The sequence below is a fragment of the Ovis canadensis genome, chromosome 5 (genome assembly GCF_042477335.2).
Source record: "Ovis canadensis isolate MfBH-ARS-UI-01 breed Bighorn chromosome 5, ARS-UI_OviCan_v2, whole genome shotgun sequence".
Taxonomy (NCBI): Eukaryota; Metazoa; Chordata; class Mammalia; order Artiodactyla; family Bovidae; genus Ovis; species Ovis canadensis.
Window position 1 is genome coordinate 67236291 of NC_091249.1, and position 18172 is coordinate 67254462.

Consider the following 18172-nt stretch of genomic DNA (forward strand, 5'->3'; position numbering starts at 1 on the left):
TGAGATGAGTGCAATTGTGCAGTAGTTTAAGCATTCTTTGGCATTGCCTTTCTTTGGGATTGGAATGAAAACTGACTGCTGTGGCCACTGCTGAGTTTTCCAAATTTGCTGGCATATTGAGTACAGCACTTTCACAGCATCATCTTCCAGGATTTGAAACAGCTCAACTGGAATTCCATCACTTCCACTAGCTTTGTTCATAGTGATGCTTCCTAAGGCCCACTTGACTTCTCATTCCAGGATGTCTGGCTCTAGGTGAGTGTGAGTGATCACACCATCATGATTATCTGGTTTGTGAAGATCTTTTTTGTGCAGTTCTTCTGTGTATTCTTGCCACCTCTTCTTTATATCTTCTGCTTTTGTTGGTCCATACCATTTCTGTCCTTTATTGATCCCATCTTTGCGTGAAATGTTCCCTTGGTATCTCTAATTTTCTTGAAGAGATCTCTAGTCTTTCCCATTCTATTGTTTTCCTCTATTTCTTTGCATTGATCGCTGAGGAAGGCTTTCTTATCTCTCCTTTCTATTCTTTGCAACTCTGCATTCCAATGGGTATATCTTTCCTTTTCTCCTTTGCTTTTCACTTCCCTTCTTTACACAGCTATTTGTAAGGCCTCCTCAGATATTACTCTCATTTTATTATATATACTTATTATGAGCCAAGATGATGCTTGCTTTTTTTTGGCAGCCTCATAAGACTTGTGATTCATCTTAAACTTAGAGTCAACTTAGGTCCCCAATCCTTGACTAGTTGTATAAAGTTTACAGAGCAGTGATCCTTACAATAGGAAGTTCAATCTAGTTCACTGATAAGTTGTGGCTCACAGAGGTGAATTACTTTCCCTGAGTTCACACAAGTGAGATAATTCCTTTAACCCTTCTTTCCTCTGAGAGTATCTTTTCAGTCACCTGGATGGGCTCCAGGTACCCATCTTGCATTCTTGGTCCTAGTTATTTGGCTCGGGAATGGATACATGACTGAAGTTGGACTACTTATATTATCTGTTTAGAATGCCTTCAGGATTGGAAACTGGCTTTGGTTTTTTTAGAATTCACTGCAATGAATATGAAGTGAGACTCACAAGTTCAAATATTATTTTGCTGCTGTTGCTGCTGCTAAATCGCTTCAGTCGTGTCTGACTCTGTGCGACCCCATAGATGGCAGCCCACCAGGCTCTCCCGTCCCTGGGATTCTCCAGGCAAGAACACTGGAGTGGGTTGCCATTTCCTTCTCCAAATATTATTTTAGGGACATGTTAATCTTATAGAGCTGGCATGCACAGTTAATCAGAGATGGAAATGAAAAATGCCTTCTGCAGAAATCGGCGTGCCTCTCTTATTCTGTCCTCGCACCTCACCTGAGCCAGCCCTGGTGAGCATGTCCATCCTGCCCAACATCACTGTGGTTTAGGTACCCAATGTCCCTTTCTATCTTCTCTTCTATTTGCCTCTCCACATTCGACCTTAAATTTTTCTTCCTTCCTTTCTTGAAGCAGCTATGTGCTATCACATGTTTTATCATGGAGTAAGAAATTAACATTTTTTCCTAAATAATGTATACTTGTTTTGCCTCTATATCTATTTATGATCACATCTACAAAAAGAAAGCAATGGGAAGAAAACACTCTTAATGCCAACAAAGGGAAAGTTTCAACAAATTGTGAGTAATTAGGGACTGATTACATTTTTCCTCCTGCAGTTATTAGGAATTTTAAGGCAGCTTTCACAGAAGGTAGAATTTAAGCATTAGAGGAAAATCGATTTTAGGGCCTCTCTGGCAACAAAGGGATAGCACCTATGTGTTGGCCTCCCCTGCTTGTGCATGTGATTAGCCGTGAGTATAAGCCACAAGTTTATGTAATAACTTGGGTGGATCTTGGACTTTCTTTCTCAAGGAGTGCAATGAACTTTTTCTCCTCAGAAAGCCTACATTTGAATGGCATGTTTTAGATCATAAGAGTCCTCAGATTTCAATTAGATGAAGCAGTCTGACATTTTTTGCTGTAGATTTGAAGAATAATGATTATTCTTTGTCTCTGGAATAGTATTTAGGAAAAACAAAATAGTTAAAGTAATTTCCATAAAGACCCCCTGTGCATGGCAGCAAACCTCATTGATAGTTAAACCCATTCAGAGAGACGAATATGGAATTCAGCTAACATCTTGTTTTTCTGCAGGAAATGTTTAACTATCTCCCATACTGCTCACTTCACTTGGGACTAAGAAAATTTTAGACTATAAGGGGAAGACAGCAGAGACTGCTTGGAAGCAAACAAAACAGCCTATTAGGTCAAGATGATCATGCAGAGAGCCCCAGTGGGTTTTGCATTGAACATGGCTTTATAGAAAATACAGATTGAGGCAATTAGTCCCTTCCAATTTTAAATAAGCAGTAGCAGTGGGAAGTATGCCAGGAAGGATGATTAAGGATTAAACAGCAGCATGGGAACTCTATCAGAATTTCCAAAATTTCACTGCCAGCACCTGATATTTCTACATCACCACCTCCTTGATTGTGAAAGGCGAGGGCCCTTCTCCTGGACCCTACCCCACCCCAGTCCCTTACTGCTTAAGGGAAAGCTATGGAAGAGAAGGCTTCTGTCTCCACCAACTTCTAAGAGGGAACACAGCCAAGAGAGGCAGGAAGAAGCATGCTCACTTCCAACCTTTTTGGCAAGCTCAAGTGGGAGCAAAAGCCACTGCCAAATCTATTTTTTAATACAGATTTTAAAAGGGTTGTGTCTACACATGCAAAGGGAAGTGCACAGTGCGCTGTGTTAAACAGCACAACAGTTAAAAAAAATCAAGCACACACAAAAAAGCCTAAATCTCTGCCTGACTATCCAGGTATTTGTTTGCCATGTGGTAGGTCCTCCCTACGGTGAGAGTCTGGATTTGCAGCAGTGTCTTCTGCAGTCATATGAATAGGACACCGCCACAGAGCTTTCACCCTACCTGGCCCAGTTGGGCAAGACACGAACCCTGGTACTTCTTAATCTGATCCCGGAGGGAGGAACTCTCTTTCCTTTTGGAGATAAAGAGTTGAGTTCCTACATGATTGGCACTTTGGTACTTAGAGTTGGATAGCCATCAAGTGAGAGGAAGATACCAAAGGGAAGGGGGGAGGATAAATTAGGAGGCTGGAATTAACACATGGGCACTACTATATATGAAACAGATATCCAACAAGTACCTACTGTGTAGCACAGGGAACTCTACTCAATATTTTGTAATAACCTATATATAAGGAAAAACAGGGCTTCCCTGGTGGCTCAGATGGTAAAGAATCTGCCTGCAATGCAGGAGACCCAGGTTCAATCTCTGGGTTAGGAAGATTCCCCTGGAGAAGGGAATGAATAGCCACTCCAGTATTCTTGCCTAGAGAATCCATGGACAGAGGAGCCTGGTAGACCACAGTCCATAGGGCACAGAGTTGGACATGACTGAGCAACTAACACTTTCTTTCACTTTCAAGGAAAAACAACCTGTAAAAGATTACATATATATATATTTTTCATACACACATATATGATTGAATCACTGTGCTATATACCTGAAACTAATATGGCACCATGAAGCAACTATATTTCAATAAAATAAAAAAATAAATTACAAAAAAAGAAGAGAATGAGAGGGAGAGATACATAAGTCCCAATTCTCTGTCCTCAAGTCTCTGAATATTTCCCACAGCCTGTTCCTCAACAATATTTAAAGAGTCAATTTTCCATGAAAATTTGTGTTTAAAAGATCACATGGGGAGAAACATTTATTTATTTAAGTTTGTCCTAAATTTAACAGTCTTTTTAACTGTCTTTTTATATTCCAGTCTTTTTGCTGAAAATGTATCCTGGTCTGATGCCATCATAAATAATGTTGCAATGAGCATTATCCCTGTGCCTTTATGTACTTGTTCCAGTTTCAGTCCAATTCTTAGAAGTGAAACTAACGATCAAAGTACATTTCTGTCTCTTGAATACTCCACAATGCCCAGCAGCACTTGCCGAGTAATGGACACATGGCCTGTGCTTAATAAGAGGTAGTACAGCAATGCATTTGGAGCATCAGCTCTGTGACCAGCCACTGCCAGCTCTGCAACTCATGGCCTGTGTGACCTCGGGTAAGTTATTCAACCTTTCAAAACCAGGGTTTACCATCTATTAAGTGAACTAACAATAATAACATATTGAGGGAGTCATGTGCCAGGTACTGTTTTAAGTGCTCCATTCATTACTTCTCAAACTATTTCGTGATAAAGATTCCATTAGTATCTCCTTTTACAGATGAGGAACTAGGCACAGGAAGGCTGCACACTTTGTCCAAGGTCATATAGCTAGTAAATAGTGAGTCCAGGCTTATCCCCAGAAAGTCTGGCTCCAGAGCCTGTCTTTTAAATACTTTCTTATAGGGGATTTGCATATGATAATGAGAACTGATAGTGAGAAGAATATGGGAAAATATTTAAGTAGGTTGGTAGGTAATAGATGGAGAGAGAGAGAATGGATTTAGCATGATGTGCAGCCCTCAGTGAATTCGTGTGGCCTCGCTAGAGCAGAGATGTGATGCCAATCCTTCCTTCTGCAACGCGCATCCTTTAAGAATAGACCATCAGCTACTCTCTCCATTCATCTCACCCTCTCCTTCTTCCCCGTCTACCATTTTTAAAATGGATAGCCAATGAAATTTGCTGTATGATTCAGGGAACTCTCACACTGGGGCTCTGTAACAATCTACAGAGTGGGAGGGAGGTTCAAAAAGAAGGGAACATATGTATACCTATGGGTAATTCATGCTGATGTATGCCAGAAATTAAACCAGTATTGTAAAACAATTATCCTTCAATTAAAAATAAACAAGTTTTAAAAAAAAAGAATGGATAAGCAGCAATATAAAACAAACAACTCAATTAAAAAATGGCAGAAAATCTAAATAGACATTTCTCTAAAGAAGACATGGGATTCCCTTGTAGCTCAGTTGGTAAAGAACCTGCCTGCAATGCAGGAGACCTGAGTTCAATTCCTGGGTTGGGAAGATCCCCTGTAGAAGGAAATGACAACCCACTCAAGTATTTTTGTCTGGAAAATCCCATGGATAGAGGAGCCTGGCAGGCTACATACAGTCCATGGGGTTGCAAGAGTCAGACACAACTTAGTGACTAAACCATCAGCACCAAAGAAGACATACAGACGGCCAAAAATACATGCAAAGGTATTCAACATTGCTAATTATTAGGGAAATGCAAATTAAACCCGCAATGAGGTATCACCTCACTCTAGTCAGAATGGCCATAATCAAAAAGTCTACAAAATAATAAATACTAGAGAGGGTGTGGAGAAAGGGAACCCTTCTGTACTGTTGGTGGGAATTTAAATTGGTACAGCTGCTATGGAGAAAAATACAGAGGTTCCTTAAAAACCAAAAATAGAATTATACAATCCAGCAATCTCATTCTTGGGCACATAATTTAGAGAAAACCATAATTTGAAAATAATAATAACCAACAGTTATTACAGGCTATTTATAATAGCAAAGACATGGAAGGAATCTAAGTGTCCACTGACAGATGAGTGGATAAAAATGTGGTACATATATACAATGGAATATTACTTAGCCATAAAAAAGAAGGGAATAATACCATCTGTAGCAACACAGATTGGACCTAGAGATTATCATACTAAGTGAAACAAGCCAGACAAAGACAAATATATGATATTGCTTACATTTGGAATATAAAAATAAAGACAAATTAACTTATTTACAAAACAGAAACAGGCTCACATACTTAGAGAAAAAACTTACGGTTACTGGGGGGTCGGGGTGGGGAAGGGTGGGAAGAAGGAATAGATCAGGAGTTTGGGATAGACTATATTTAAAATAGATAGCCAACAATGACCTACTGCATAGCACAGGTAACATAGTCAATGTATTATAATAACCTATAAAGGAAAAGAATCTGAAGAAGAATTATACACACACACACACACACATATATGAATTGCTGTGCTATATACCTGAAGCTAACATGATATTGGAAATCACCTACACTTCAAAAAGGAAAAAATAGATGAGCTGACCTCATGGATTTCCTTAAGATTTCATTTCTAGGAAGAGGAAGGCTGGGAAGGGAGAAGCATGTTACTCTGGAAATCTATTAAATCTTTTAGTCCAGAAAGCAACAGAATCATTGGAATATGTATATTTTTTAGACTTGGAAGATTAAGGAAGTCGTAATAACTATAAAAAATTAATCTTCCGTCCAAGGAAGGACGGAAGATGGGGGGGTGGAACTAGTTATGAAACATGACCTTGGCTGGGAACAACGAACTGTTGGGCCAGATCATCTGGGGAAATTCTTCCCTATCAAGTGAAGCATGATATTCCAGAAGGGGTGGGCGGGGTTCCTAAAGGGTGAGGCTGCTTCTTCCAGGTTAAGTGCTTTACATGCATCATTTCATTTAATTCTCATAGCAGCTAACTGAGGCAAATGGGATTATCATCCCTGTTTGATCAATGAAGAAATTGAAGCACAAAGAGGTGATGTCTGACTTATCCTGGAGTCTGTGCTCTTATCCATCATAGTCAGCCTGAAGAAAAGGTACATGTCCGTCGTAAGGAGAGCAGTCAAGACAACAGAGATGGGGGTTTGTCCAGGTGGGTAACCTTGGGCAACATATCTCACAGCTCCAAGCCTCTGTGTGATCATCTATAAAAGGGGCATAGATCTGGTATCCAACGTACAGGTAGAGTGATAGATAAGGGAATTCATATAGCACACTGACCACAGGGGCTGGTACATGACTAGTGACTGGTACTGGTACTCGGTACTCGTACACGTGAGAAATACATTAAGAACCAGAAGATACAGACTTCTTCTACTGCTTCTTTTTTTTTTTTTTTAAACTGGTATCAAAAATCACAGTGATAAGATTAGGCCCTTTATATATAGATTGTAACTATTTTATATTGTAATGAGTACCAAAGTGTCTCTTGCTCAGGAAGTAGAATAGATACAGCCTAGATCATACGTCACTAGTTCTAATGACGCCAAGACGACAGTTATGGATTGACTGTTGTTACCAGCAACTTGCCAGATTCCATGTGGTTTCAGAATTTTCCCTCTGTGGGACTCAACTGTGCCATCCACAGAATAAGGATTCAACTATAATTTCTAATTTCTTAACAAAACTGAGAAACCTAAAGAAAATTCTAAAAATAATCACCCAGCATATAGAATAAACCCTTGCCTGGCTCTTACTGAAGGAAGAGTTTGTTCTAGGGGTAAAAAGTTTGAGTTACAGAAGTTTTTTTTTTTTTTTTTTTTAAGAGAAATGCTATTTCATCATGATATGATACTAGTCACTGTTTATGAGCCCTATGACTCAGCCTGGGCCATGTGCCTGACACTCATCAGTTTATTCAGTCTTCCCAACAGTCCTGCAAAGTCAAGAGTTATAGCTTTTCCTTCTTAAATAATAAAGAAGCTGAGGGTCTCAGAGAGAAGTGACTCACGGGATATACCAGTTTCTCTGTTATCTTGTTTCCCCCAAACCTTATCATAACAGATATACCTATTATGAGGTCCCTGTAACTGGAACAAAACAGCCAATAGCGTCCTATAGTGGATTATTTAAAAATTATTCTACATATAGTTTTTATTGTATGACATGATGACATATAAATAGTTTCCTGGCTTAGTTCAAATTACAGACATTCTTAATTACATGCAATAATGAGCTTCAACCATGTATGCTATGCTCCTTTTGAAATCCTGAAACAAAGAAGACAGAGAAATACATTTGTTGAGTCTCTGTGCCCCTAACTCGGCAAGGTTTCCTCCTGGGTGAAGTCGGCCCAGGGCCATTCTCCCCTCCCACAGGCTCAGGAAGACCCCTTTAGGATAAGTCCCCCTGCCCTCCTCGTGTTTGTGCCGGCAAGACTGTTCAGCCTCCTGCTTGTGGGCAGTGAGGGAAGATGAAGAAATAATACCCTTTAAGTTGTTAAAAGAAAAGGCACTTGGGAAAAGATTAGCCTGGAACTAAGAACCTTTATGGCAATTCCTAAGTCGAGGTCAGCAAGTTTCAGAGAAGCCAGCTTGGATGGAGACTCAGATCAGGACAAGTCTGCTGCAAATAACAAACAGATGGGGGTGAAGCCCAGGCTCCCTGTCATCTTGGTGGACTGCTTTCACCCTAAGAGGACCAGTCTGCAGAGGAGGTGATAGACTCGCCATGACTAAAGGCCAGCTACAGAGGGTCCCAACAGTTACTCTGGCCTTAACTGGCTTCCATTATGTACAATTCTAGGCATGATTTTCAGATTCCTCCCTTGCATTTCCTTGAGCACTTCATACACTTGCCTTCTCAGTGGTTATTGGCTTGCATCTCCTCTGAGAGGAAACTTCTTTCCTCAACTCCTCCTATTTCAGGTCTCCCCGCCCCCAGTTCTTCCCTGACCTTCTTCTCTGTAAGGACTTTCCTGCTCTCCTCCCTTTATTGTTTGTTCCCTTCATGGCACGTGGTGTGAGTCTAATTCCAAATCTTTTTGTTTGTCTGTTTATTGTCTGTTTCTGTCATCAGTCTGTAAGTCCCAGAAGGGCATGTCTGGCTGCTCACTGTTGATTCCAGGGCTGAGTGCGGAGCTGGAGACAGAGTATGTGCTCAATAAATGTTAGCCAAATAAATTGCTCCCAACTGCCCCCAACATATTTGGAAGAAAATTTCAGCGCAGCCACGGAGTAAGGGATTATTAAGGGCCTTTGTAAAGAGCTTAATTCAATTTTTAAGGTATCCTCAGAGATGAACCCCAGGAGGAAAAGCCACATAAGTTGGTTTGTGGTATTTCCTGGAAATGTCTTGATGAGATTGCTTAGCTGGCATCCAAAAGCTATGGGAATGCTGCCCCTTTCAGAGTTTGTCTTTTCTCAGTCTTATTTCCAACACGTTTATCATGATACAAGTTCTAGAAATACCAGAAGAGTTAGGTTTTCCATTATCCTGGGATTACATTAACGGATTTGAAGGGCCGTCGTGGCAATGCTGTCATCTTGGCCACTTTACCACTTCTCAGAGAGAAAAAATGAACATGAAATCTGTTTAGTTATTAACAATTCTAGTCAAGACGTGGGAGGAGAGGGTATAAAAGCTATTGGCCAGACTGAAGTTTATATTAGAGCAGTAAGTTCCATTTATTTGGATATTCCTAGGCCCCATGACCACAATCTAAGATTTAGGAGTATTTAATTATAAACCCAGCTCCAGAATGAGCCAGGAGTGGCTGTAGCTGTGATTGACTGGGGCTGGGCCTGGTGGAGCCTCACAAGTGGTTGCACTGACCTGCCGGTTGAAGTGTTGACCCTTAGCTTCAGGGCCATGATTAGAGCTGCAGAATTAATTTGAGCACAAGAGTGGACCTACTCCTTGGAATATGGGCCATGCATTCAGATGGGGAAGAGCTGGCAAGGGAGGAAGGGAATATTCTCTTTCATTGCTAGTATTTATATAGAATTCACTCATTCCCTCACTCATCCAATTAAAAATTATATTGTGAGTGTCTGTATAGAAACTAACTATACTATAGCAGTGCTCACCCTGTACAGTAGTGCAGGACCATAAAAATTGCCCTGAAAACTGCAATCCGAAAGTGACCACTGGAATCAATGAGGAAAGTGTGACTGCTCCATGACCTTTAAAATTCTCTTACTATTAGTTTTAAACATACAAGGACATGAAAAAAAAAATATAGTAAGACTATTATTTAGTTAATACTCTAATTTAAAACATTAGAAACTTTGAGAGTTAGTATAAAAAACTTCTCAAGAGTTATTCGAACAGTGCTTGCCTTCTCTTTTCATCATATAACAACACAGAACAAACATACTCTCTATGTCTTGGCAAATGATCATATTCCCTTTAAAATTTGGATCAGCTTCTAACAGTTTACCCTTTGCTTTCTTTATATCACTGTGAAGTATCTCTGAGAGTTCCTTCCACGTGAAATGGTTTGCAGAATCACTTCTCCTGGGACATCATCTTCCCTTCCGTCATGAACACTTTATTTATTTATGTCAGTAAATTTGCCTTCACCAAGTTCCTCTGGCTGCAAATCTAGACCATGTCCAATGGGAAAAACGTCATACAGTCCACGGCCAGCTATTTCTTCTATAACTATATTTACATTTGACTTCCAAGATAATCACTCTTCATTTCTTTGCTGCACTTTATTTTTTTTCTGGCTAATTTCCTCTTTCAATTATCCATATTCATAAAGTGCCATATGGGTTTATCACCAGGAGACAAGGGGCGACACAAGTGCTGCTTTTGCTGTTTGTGTGTGAAATGAGCAACAGTCAATGACCACTCACCATGTCACTTGAAGAAGTGACATAATTTGTTACTGATCATAATAACAGTAACATAATTTGTTACTGATGTGAATCTGTTTTTCATTAAGTGATCTGTGGACTGAAAAACCCAGCTGGGAAGTTTATACTGTGCACAATTATTCACAGTTCATATACCATGCCCACAGTATTGTTGGAGGACTGATGTTATATAACTAAATCATGGTACTGAAGTCCGTGCACCTGAACTATGTAAAATGAGGACACATAATAGGGGTAACTAGAGAACGTCATGGTGGGTACGTAATAGAAATCCCCAACTTGTAGAGGCATAGAAGGTTACTTGGAGAAGGTGACACACAAGCTGAGACTTGATAAATAAATAGAAATTAATCTGACAAAGGAGGGGTGTAGGGAAGATTGTTCCGGGAAGAGATTAAAGTAGGTATAAAGCTCCAAATGTAAGAAAGTGCATGGGGTGTAGGGTGGCAGCCATGGTTGTTCCGGGCTGATTGTGGGTGATGATCCCAATACATTATTTTCAGGCTGCAGGCTGTTGTCCCTGGGAACCAGGCAGCACTGGCTGTGATTGGGAATTTGGAATGCTGTTTCAGGACAGTCACTTGAAGAAAGTGTTGAAGGGCCATTAACCACTGCCCTCAGACCAAGAGGCCCACCTTTGGCAGCTAGGAAAGTCACCAGGAAAATGAAACCAAACCAAACAAAATGACCTTAGATGCTGGTCTGCATACATAACCCAGCGAACACTAATGGTTCAGATGCAAGTGCCCTAAGTACAGGATGGTATAAAGCAAAGAGAAAACTCCCTTTTAAAAGCCACAATTCAAAAGGCTGGTTCAAATCTTTAAATGACAAATTGTATTTCTAGTCAATACAGAGTTCAGTATCTTAATCTATTTGGCTAAAATCTGAATGGTTTCAGCCCAGGCAATGCACTGAAAATATTCTCACTTAATTTCCACCACACTCTTATGAAGTTGCTATTTTTATTCCCATTTTACAGATGAGGAAACTGAGGTTAAGCCACCATAGGGTCACGGAACTGGTCGCATGTAGGACTTATCCTAAAGCTTGTACCTTTACCTAATATACCATCAATATGTTTTATTTCAATACATGGAAATAAACACAGATGCCAAATTGAGTGATTATTTTGTATAAGATAAACAGACCAAGATAAATGTTAAAGAATAGGGCAAAAATATTCGATTCGTATAGAAATTCAGAAAGAGAATGCACAAGAGTAGCAGTTTTAAGAAAAGTTTTGCACAACTGTGTCCCAGACATGAGCAATGCATTTAAGATTCTCCTAGGAAAACAAAACAATGAGATTATCTCAATTATTGAGTTAACCATGAGATTTCACCATCTACATTCTAGCTATGAGTGAGACATTTGTTTGAATTAGATAAGAAGATATAATGTCATTTGAAGAAGGCCCAGTAAATTTAATAACAGAGATAAATGAAACTGACAATGATCTCACACTTTATAAATCTAAACATGGGACCAGGGTTAGGCATAGGGACCCTAGCTGTTGATGAATGAGCTTTAGTGCTGCTTCTTACACCATCAACTGGAGACCAGACATGATTTTTTAATGTTTCTTCAAACCAAGGGGATTAAAAAACAATTAATTCAATTCCCTTTAAACCAAAGAACAGGAGCAGGAAACAACCCTGAACCTTCCCTCCTCAAATAGCAGCTCTGTTGATAATTTAATCACTAACTGAGTTGTGTAACTTGCCTATGACAAATGGTAAAACACCTACAAATGTGGAAATCTGCCGGAGCCTTCTTTCGTAGGAAGGGGAGAGAAAGCCTTCTCCAGCTCACATATACTTTCTATCTCCCTGCCTTTTGCTCCCTGCCCACAACCACTGAAACTGCTTCTGTATTAGCAGAGAATATGGGAACTGTTCTGGATCTAGCAAGGAAGCGAAGTCACTGAAACATTTAGGATTCTCTGCTTCCCTCCCCACCCTTCCCCACCCTCACGATATACTTGTTAGTGGGTAGCTCCATACTAGGCTGCACCAAGCTGAAATGGCAGCACTATGGAGAACACCATGGAGATCCCTTAAGAAAATAAACATAAAACTACCATATGATCCTGCAGTCCCACTCCTGGGCATTTACAGAGTAAACCATAATTCAAAAAAAAAAAATGAATGGCAATGTTCATTGCAGCACTATTTACAATAGCCAAGACTTGGAAGCAACATAATTGTCTATTGACAGATGAATAGATAAAGAAGATGTGATATATATACACAATGGAATGTAACTCACCCATGAAAAAGCATGAAATAATGCTATTTGTGGCAAATGGATGGATCTAGACGTGATTATATTAAGTGAACTAAACAAATATCATATCCTATTACTTATGTGGAATCTAAAAAAGTACAAACGAACTTATTTATACAACAGTAATAGACTCACATGCACAGAAAAACTTATGGTTACCAAAGGGACAAGAGAGGGTAGGGATAAATCAGGTGTTTGAGATTAACATATACACACTACTATATATAAAATAGATAACCAAGGATATACTGTATAGCATGGGGAACTCAATGTCTTAAAATAATCTGTAAGAGAAAAGAACCTGAGAAAGAAATATATGTGTGTGTGTGTGTGTATCTGAACCACTTTGCTGTGCACCTGAAACTAACAACATTGTAAATCAACTCAACTTCAATAGAAAAAAAAACAAAGAAAAGAAGTTGAAATGGCAATCAGGAATGAATATGAGGCCCTGCATGATCTGGTTTCTTCCTCATTGTCCAGCTTTATCTCATGCTTCTTTCTACCATGCTTGCTCCAGTGTTTAGTTTTAGACATGGACATTTAGAATATAATTAATCTAGGCTGGTCTTCCTTTTCTTATTAACTGAATCTTTTCTTTTTCTTTTTTTAAATTTATTTATTTTAATTGGAGGCTAATTACTTTACAGTATTGTATTGGTTTTGCCATACATCAACATGAATCATTCTTTAGTCTCGGCTTAAGCTTCATTCTCTCTTGGAAGATTTCTTAGGTCATCTAAACTACATTGTCTCTATGTCACAGACTTCCATAGTTCCCTGTGCTTCCTAACACAAACCTGCTTCTTCTACATTCTCTACCAGATTGGAGGGTCTGTGACAACAGATACAGCGTCTGCCTTGTCACCATGGTCTCCAACACCCAGCACAACGCCCGACATAGTTACTGCCCTCAGCCAGTGTTTGCAGAGTGAACAATTGCCTTCTTCACTTTCCTTTTTGAAAAAAGTATTACAAAATATTTAAGACATACACAAATGTGTAGAGAAAAATATCACAACCCTCAGGTATCCACTATAGTTTCGAGTTTAAATCCCTGCTTATCACTCCTTGATCACATTCTGCTCTTTAGAGGCAACTAGCAGTCTGAATTTGGTTACTATTTCCATACATTTCTTAGTACTTTCATTACACACATATGCAAACCTATAATATTATTTTGTGTGTTTTTATAGTCTATGTAAGTGTTATATGTATTCTGCAACTGGCATTTTTCAAGTTCTTATGATTTATTCACACTGTTGAAGTTAGCTAGAGATTATTTATTCCACTGCTGTGTAGTATTCTGTCATATGACTACCCCAATATTCATCGGCTTTCTTGTTGGTGGATTATTTTCTAAGTTTTACCTATACCACAATGCCATGAATATCCTTATTTGCAATGTTATTTTTCTTTCAGGTAGCACTGTGGTATCCAATACACTGAATCTTTATAGTATTTACCTGTCAAGGGATTGGGTCTCTGAAAGCTATATGAGACAGATAATTGAAAAACCCAATTTGTGTTTGAGTGAAAGAGTGTATCAGTGGATTTTATGAGAAGCAGTATGGAATAGTGACGACTGATAGAGCACCAATTTGGGAGTTAAACGTGGTGGGTTGCAGCACCCACTCAACTGCTTAACCACTATGCCACATCCAAATACAAAGCCTCAGTTTTCCTTCTGTAAAACTGAATGATGGTCTCCTATTTGCCTACCTCACAAAGGTGTTCAAATGATCAAATGAAACAATGTTGCTGAAAGATTTTGAAATCTGATGGACTATGCAACATCGGAACACCAACAACCAAATTTTATTACCCAAGTGTAATATCACAGAAGAGTTGTCATAAAATAACAAGACCACAAGAATATAAAATAATTTACCAACATCTATATTTAAATTTGTCATCACCTGTATCTTATTATCTCCTATCCATATTTAATTGGTGTGTTTTAGAGATAATACCTTACCCCCAAAGGGCAGAACAGAGAAAACCAGGCTCTTGAGAGAAATATGTTTAGGTCCATGGACTTCTACTGTCTATAAAATCCTACCGAGAAGATTACTGAAATGAGTCACATTGGTTCCAGTAATGAATTTATTCCCACTTCTGCTTCACTGACTGTGCCTTTAACTGTGTGGATCACAACAAATGGTGGAAAGTTCTTAAAAAGTTGGGAATATCAGACCACCTTACCTGCCTCCTGAAAAACCTGTATGCAGGTCAAGAAGCAACAGTTAGAACCAGACATGGAACAACAGACTGGTTCAAAACTGGAAAAGGAACATGATAAGGCTGTATATTGTCACCTTGTTTATTTAACTTATATGCAGAGTACATCATGCTAAATGCCAGGCTGGATGACTCACAAGCTGGAATCAAGATTGTCAGGAGAAATATCAATAACTTCAGATATGCAGATGATACCACCCTTATGGCAGAAAGTGAAGGGGAACCAAAGAGCCTCTTGATGAAGGTGAAAGAGGAGAGTGAAAAAGCTGGCTTAAAACTCAACCTTCAAAAAACTAAGATCATGGTATCTGGTCCCATCATTTCATGGGGAATAGATGGGCAAAAAGGGGAAGTAGTGACAGATTTTTATTTTGGGGGGCTCCAAAATAACTGTAGATGGTGACTGAGGCCATGAAATTAAAAGATGCTTGCTCTTGGAAGGAAATCTATGACAAACCTAGACAATATATTAAAAAAGCAGAGATAGCACTTTGCTGACAAAGGTCTGTGTAGTCAAAGCTATGGTTTTTCCAGTAGTCATATATGGATGTGAGAGTTGGACCATAAAGAAGGCTGAGCACTAAAGAATAGATGCTTTTGAACTGTGGTGCTGGAGAAGACTCTCCAGCAAGGAGATCAAACCAATCAATCCTAAAGGAAATCAACTCTGAATATTCATTGGAAGGACTGATGCTGATGCTGAAGCTCCAATACTTTGGCCACCTGATGCAAAGAGCCAACTCATTGGAAAAGACCCTGATGCTGGGAAAGACTGAAGGCAAAAGGAGAAGAGGGCAGGAGAGGATGAGATGGTTAGACAAAATCACTGACTCGATGGACATGAGTTTGAGCAAACTCCGGGAGATAGTGAAGGACAGGGAAGTCTGGTGTGCTGCATGAAGTTCATGGAAAGAGTCGGACACGACTTAGGGACTGAACAACAAAGGAATTTTTCCAAAGGTTCTGTCTTCATGCTTAGATGTACATTAAGTTATGAAGCTTAAAGTGGTTATAGGAAGGGGTTTAGAGCTTGAAAGATGGGTTCAAATCTTCCTCTACTTCCCTCTCTGTACTGAGGATAAAAAGATAATCATGTAGGACAATTGTTGGGAGGATTAAATGAGCTCATGTATATAAGGCAGTATCCCCTTCAGGATGTGGCTGAAAATTAGCCTTAGCTGAAATTTCCCAACAGGTGAGGCAAGGTTGTTGTGCTTTTGTTCTTACATTGTGATCTCAGTTACCTCAGTTTAACTCCTCTTCACTTTGAAATTTAATTTTATTTACATTACAAATTTATGTCTCACAGTTCTGGAGGCTGGGAAGTCCATGATCAAGATGCTGACTGAGTCGGTTCCTGGTGAGTAACCTCTTCCTGGCTTGTGCGTGAACACATTCCTACTCTAAGCCCCAGGTTTGGAGAGGGGGATCTCATCTCTCTCATTTTTTATGCGTATTTGTTTTTTTTTGGCCATGCTGTGTGGTATATAGTATCTTAATTCCTTGACCAGAAATGGAACCTGTACCCCTTGCTCAGGGATCAAACCCACGCCCCCTGAAGTGGAAGCACAGAGTCTTAACCACTGGATTGCCAGGGAAGTCCTCCTCTTCACTTTTTAAAAAGTGTTGGTCTAGCCATTCTGTCAGGACCTTCAGCTATCATATGTCTAGCTGTCACTTCTGAATATATGACCGAGGCAGCTATGATATGTTCAGTGCACAAAGAGTGTTGCCACCACTACAAAATTTTATAGGCGCCAAGTGCTTCTGAAATCTTGACTTCTGATTTGGAAACTGAGAAAGAGCAGCCTGGTTAATTTGTCTGATTCATTAGCAAGGAATCAGAGAGAGGTTTTCAAATAAAATCCAATTCCGGCCATGCCATCTTGGTCTCATGTAAATGCTGGAAATAGATAAGGTTAAAACACGGTGTCACAGCTCTAGGTTTCTGCAGAATTTTTGCTCTCCATATTCTGCTGCACTAGAATTCTGTTCTATCTTACAGTAATAATGAGTCAAAGAATAGATTTACTCTGTGCATTTGCACACTGATAACTGGGTTCCTGGGAATTAGTTTGCTTTGCAAAGTACACATTTTTCTCTATAAACATATCTTCTATAAAGGTCTCTCCATGACTAGGAAGGAGGTGAAAGAGCTAGGAAGAGGGACAAGAGAACAATGTCCCTTCTGTTCTAGTAATATGGGGAGGCTTCCTGGGGGCATATGCCTGAAAAAGACGGTGGAGATGAACACACGGAATTTTACTGTCATAGATTTCTTAGTTGCACTACATACTTTTGTTTACTCAACGAAGGTCATTAAGGTTCCGCTACCAGGCAACACACCCTAGTAGCTTGGGAGCTAGACTCCTGTGTTTAAATCCCAGTTCTGCCACTACAACTTGTATGACCCTGGGCAAGTTATCTAATCTCTCTGTATCTCCATGTCCTCACCTGTAAAATAGGGATAATAATAGTACCTGTCTCAGAGTTGTTGGGGTTAAGTAAATTAATTATTGATATCTCTCTACCTCTATGTCTTTTAACTGTTGCTAGGCCGTTGTAGTGATAGTCGCTCAGTTGTGTCTGACTCTTTGCAACCCCATGGACTGGAGCCCACCAGGCTCCTCTGTCCATGGAATTCTCCAGGCAAGAATACTGGAGTGGGTTGCCATTTCCTTCTCCAAGGCCATTGTAAGAGTTCAATAAATATTAGTTATTATTATTACTCTCACCTAATGTCTGTAATTGGTATTAAAAATAGGAGTTCTGTGGATCTTAAAGACAGAGATTTTCTGATAGGTTATCAGTCTTTGGGGTTAAGAGGCTAAAGCAAAACAAGAACACTGAGGTTATAATCTTCTCAGTCATGACAAATAGTTCAAACTTGGGAGGCTGATGCCTATAACTGATTTAGGAGGCAGAGACCAAACTATGTTTAATGGTAAAGAAAATGAATGCTATTATGTATCTGCTAAATAAGCCATCCTTTCAAAATGGAAAACATCATAGTCATTTCAGTTTGCCATTGAGCTTGGCCAATGCCGCTGGAGCAGCACAAATGGAACGTAATATACAAGTATACACATAATGTACTGTTCTAAATTCAGAGCGCAATTCTCTAACATGCCTATTCTCTGAAATTTTCAGAGAGATGATGCATAGAATAAGGTGGCTATTAAGCTAAAAATGAACAACAGTAAAACAGAGAAGAGACTGCAAGGCCTGATGGAGTTGAAGAGAAACCATTAAATATCGAGGTAG

At 39.5% G+C, this 18172-nt stretch overlaps 1 long non-coding RNA gene across 1 annotated transcript in view; it reads left to right on the plus strand.

Annotated features, from left to right (window-relative positions):
* Window positions 1-3932: 3932 nt before the first annotated feature.
* The window catches only part of LOC138440431 (uncharacterized), a 94900-nt gene continuing 80660 nt past the window's right edge, over window positions 3933-18172 (plus strand). Inside the window, exons 1-2 of the long non-coding RNA XR_011257025.1 lie at window positions 3933-4117; window positions 16218-16268. This is a non-coding gene — a long non-coding RNA (uncharacterized lncRNA). The remainder of the gene's footprint in view (window positions 4118-16217; window positions 16269-18172) is intronic.